A 5,000-nucleotide genomic window follows, 5' to 3' on the forward strand; every position below is an offset into this window, starting at 1 on the left:
CTAGTCTAGTCTATAAAACATGTATAATATCATAATATATCTATATCTTTATCTATATCCATTATCTATACATATATCTATACTTATATATATACACTATCATAATATATAATTACATATATATATATTATATATCTATCATATTATATATCTATATATATCAATATATATATGAGATATAGATAGATAGTATAAATTATAATATATACTATATTATATTGTCTATCTATCTATCCATCTATCTATATATATTATACTTATATATATACACATATGCATACATATATACATATATATATATTATATATATATATTATGTATGTTATATATGTATATGTTTGTGTGTCATGTGTTTGTGTGTTGTAATATATCAACACACACAACTAAACACAACACACACACACACACAACACACACAACACACACACAATATATATATATATATATATTAATATATATATATATATATATATATATATATATATATATATATATAAATAAAATGTGTGCGCAACATGTTATTTTCGCAAAATTTTCTAAAATTTTCCCCCATCCTCCCTCCTTTTCTGCTGCATTTTGCTCCGTATTTTTTTTTTCTTTCTTTCTTTTTCAAGAAGTAGCTGAAGTATTAGCACTGGCAACGTTGTTTCTGTTTTAATGAAGTGTGAGGGAATGTCATTGGTAACACTGGCAAAACACAAATGCCATTTGCAATCCTGTAGGTTTTTTTTCTTAATAATTTCTTAATTTCTTAATTCATCAATATACATTTCATATATGTTTTTTTTTTCTTTTTCTCTGTAACAATCACATTATCTTTTCCTTTCTTTTTTATCAGTAATTCCGTATCCTTCTCCTTGTTTCGCTTCTTCCTCTTTCCTTCTTTCCTTATGACTCTCTTCCTCTGTTTGTTTACTGCTTGTGTTTTCTCCCTCTCTGCCTCTCATAATCTTTATATCTTTATCATTCTCTATCCATCTTTTATCAAACTTCCGTTTCCATTTAATATTCTTATGCTTTGTCCCTCATTTCATTTTTCTATCTACTTCTATATTCCATCTCTATCTATCTTAATCCTCTTTCGTATATCTTTTTTTCTTCTTTAATCTATCGTCTCTACTTTACCCTTGTTTCTCCTTTCATATTTTTTTCCCGTAATAAAGAGAATATCCTTTTAATTTTATCCAATATATATCCAATTAAATCAAGGCTGTTATCCCCGCTGTCCTATGCTTTGATGTGCGCTGGATAACTTGGTTTTGGATTGGATAGATTAGGCTTTGGCGCGGATTAGGGGAAATCAATGAACTCTGCGCTCTCTCTCTCTCTCTCTCGCTCTCTCTCTCTCTCTCTCTCTCGCTCTCTCTCTCGCTCTCTCTCTCGCTCTCTCTCGCTCTCGCTCTCTCTCTCTCCTCTCTCTCTCTCTCTCTCTCTCTCTCTCTCTCTCTCTCTCTCTCTCTCTCTCTCTCTTCTCTTTCTCTGTCTCTCTCTTCTCTCCCCTCTCTCTCTCTCTCTCTCTCTCTCTCTCCTCCCTTTTTCTCTCTCTCTCTCTTTTCTCCCCTCTCCCTTCCTCTCTCCTCTCTCTCTCTCTCCTCTCTCTCTGCCTGTCTGTTTCTTCCTCTGCCTCTGGGCCCGTCTCTGGGTTTTTTTTCTCTTTCTCTCTCCTCCCATTTCCCTCTCTTCCTCCTTCCCCTCTTCTCCCCTCTCTCTCTCTCTCTCTCTCTCTAACACAAAAAAACTAAATATATATATATATATAATTTTATATAATAATATAATATAAAAATATATATTTTATTTTAAAACAACCACACACACACACCACATATAATATATATTATAAAAATATAAAAATTATATATAAATATATATAAATAATTAATATACAATATTTTTATATATAAATATATAGAATAATATTAACACACACACCACACACACACACACAACACACACCACCACAACACACCCACACACCACACACCCACACACACCCACACACACACAACTATCTCTAGATATATATATATATATATAAAAAATATATATATATATATTAAATACTTATCATACAATCGAATATACAAATACATGTATATTTATATATATGTATTAAAATTATATATATATATATATTATATTATATTTTTATATATATATATGTATATATATATGTGGTGTGTGTGGGGTGTGTGAATGTATATGTTATTTTATTTAATATTTTAAAATATATATATTTACATATATATATATTTTATATATATTTTATTTTATATATATATATATATGCATATATATATTTACATACATGTATAAATATATGAAATGTGTTTACATATATGTATACATATGTGCCCTGTGTGTGTGTATATATATATATATATATATATTATTCATATATTCATATATATTTTAATATATAATATATTATTATATAATATAAAATATATATTCTTTATAATATATACGATATATTTCATACATATACAACATAGGGTACATAATATAAATATATATATATAATAATAATATATATTATATAATATATATATATTTTATATGAGTATATATATATATGTATTGCATAATTTATATGTATATATATTTACATATTGTATAATATATGTATTATTGAAACAAATGTATAGTTTGTGTGTGTGTGTTGTGTGTGTGTGTGTGTGTAAAAATATATATTTATAATATATATATATATTATATATATATATATTAATATATATGTGTGTGTGTGTGTGTGTTTGTTTTTGGGTTTTGTGGGTGTGTCATGGCTAGGAATAAAAATAGGAAGACGAGGAGGGGTTTTTAAGGGAGGTGAGAGAGGAAGGGGGGAAGAGGAAGAAGAGAAAGGAGCGAGGGGCGTGGAACGGAGGAGCGAGAAAACTCCGAAGAAGAAGTGGGCAATGAGGAGGAGAGGATGATTGCTGAGGAAAGGGGGAGGAGGAAAGATAAAAGGGAAGAAAAAGAATGAGAGGGGCCGATGCGGGGTGGGGTGGGGGGGGTAAAAAAGGAGGTGGGAAAAGGTGGGAGAGGGGGGGGGGGAATAGGAGAGGGAGGGGGGAGGAAAATAGGAGAGGGAGGGGGAGGAAAATAGGAGAGGGAGGGGGAGGAAAATAGGAGAGGGAGGGGGAGCTGGGGGGGAGAAGGGAGGGGGAAAGACTTAGCCTTAAATTTTTGGGGGCTGGGGATTTTCCCGTCGCTTTTTTATTTTTTTTTTTCCTTTTCCCCCGAATATTTACCCGTCTAAAACGGTCTTTATTAAATTATGTTGTTGTCGTCTGCTGAGTTTGTCTTCCTTCTGTTTCTTTCTTTTTTTTTTCTTCCCCTTTTGTTTTTCCCCCTTTTTCTCTTCCCCCTTTTTTCTTTCTGCTCTCTCTCCCTCCCAACTACCCTTTTTAAACTCTCTTTTTTCCCTCCCCCCTCTCCCCTTTTTCCCTTCTCTCTCTCTGCCCCCCCCCTCCCCCCCAACTTCTCTCTCTTCTTTTTCTCCTCTTCTCTCTCTCTCTTCTTTCTCTTCTTTTTTTCTCTCTTCTCTTTTTTCCTCTCTCTCTCTCTCTCCCTCTCCCTCTCTCTCTCTCTCTTTCCCCCTTTCTCTTCAAGGGCCAATGTAATGTTGTGGTGAGTTCGTGTTGCTCTTTGACTGGCACTGGTTCGTTCCTTGAAAGTGTTGTAGTTAAAGTCGTCCCCATTATACTTTTTAAAACTGAGGGTTTGGTAGCTGGAGTACAGAGGGCCATTTCCCCCCAGGGCGAGCGGTCTGTTCGACGGGTCAAAAAATTTTTATGAAAAAAAATTTCGTTTTGAAACATTTCATAATGGAAAACATGAAAAAAAAATTCAGATACATATGGTCCCATGATGGTATCGTGGCGAGGAAACAAGGGTACATTATATACAGTTGTATGGAAGAGGAGAAATTATGGTGTTTTTCAAGACTAAAAAAACTTTGGATAAAGGGGCAGAAAAGCTGGGTATTTTAACTCTTTGAATATCGAAAACAAAAGCGATAAACTAGGGGATTCAAATAAGCTTTTCTACCCCCATTTTGGGGTATAAACTAAATTTTCCCTAAAGACTCAAATAATAGTACCAGTTTTTGTGTGGGTTTTTAAGGTTTTCTTTGTCGTCGTCATGGCTTTTTAAACCCGGGTTTGGGGTCAGCTTTAAAGGGGAAATTTAGTTGTAAGATAAGAAAAAATATGGGTTTTGGTATTGAGGGGAGGGATCTCTCTCTCCCCTCTCTCTCTCTCTCCCCTCTCCCCTCTTCCCCTCCTTTTCTCGGGGTCCTCTTTATCCTTCCCTCTCTCTCTCCTCCCCTCCCCCTCTCTCTCCCTCTCTCTCTCTCTCCTTCTCTCTCTCTCTCTCCTCTCCCCCTTTTCTCTTTTCTCTCCCCTCTCTCTCCTTTCCCTCACTCTCTCTCTCTCTCCCTTCCTCTCTCTTTCTCTCTCCTCTCTCTCCCTCTCCCTTTCTCTCTTCTCTTCTTCCTCTCTCTCTTCCCCTCTCTCTCTTCCCCTCTCTCGGCCCCGTCTCTCTCCCTCTCTCTCTCTCTCCTCTCTCTCCTCTCTCTTCTCTCTCTCTCTTCCCCTCTCTCTCTCTTCTCCCCTCTCCCCCCCTCTCTTTTTCTCTCTTCTTTTCTCTCCCTCTTTTCCCTCTCTCCCTCTCTCTGCTCTCTCTCTCTCTCTCTCCTCTCTCTCTCTCTCCTTTTCTTTTCTCCCTCTCTTCCCCTCTCTCCTCTCTCCTTTTCTCCCCCTCCTCTCTCCTCTTTTCTCTCTCTCCCCCTCTCTCCCTTTTCTCTTCTCTCTCCCCTCTCTCTCCTCCTCTCCTCTCTTCTCTCTTTTCTCTCTCTCTCCTTTTCTTTCTCTCCTTTTCCCCCTCTCCTTTTCCCTTTCCCCTTTTTTTCCCCTTCCCTCTCCCCTTTCTCTCTCTCCCCTCTCTTCCCCCCCCCTCTCCCCCCCCTCTCTCCCCTCTCTCCTCTCTCTCTCCCC

This window comes from Penaeus monodon, chromosome 6, assembly GCF_015228065.2.
Source record: "Penaeus monodon isolate SGIC_2016 chromosome 6, NSTDA_Pmon_1, whole genome shotgun sequence".
NCBI classification, from domain to species: Eukaryota; Metazoa; Arthropoda; class Malacostraca; order Decapoda; family Penaeidae; genus Penaeus; species Penaeus monodon.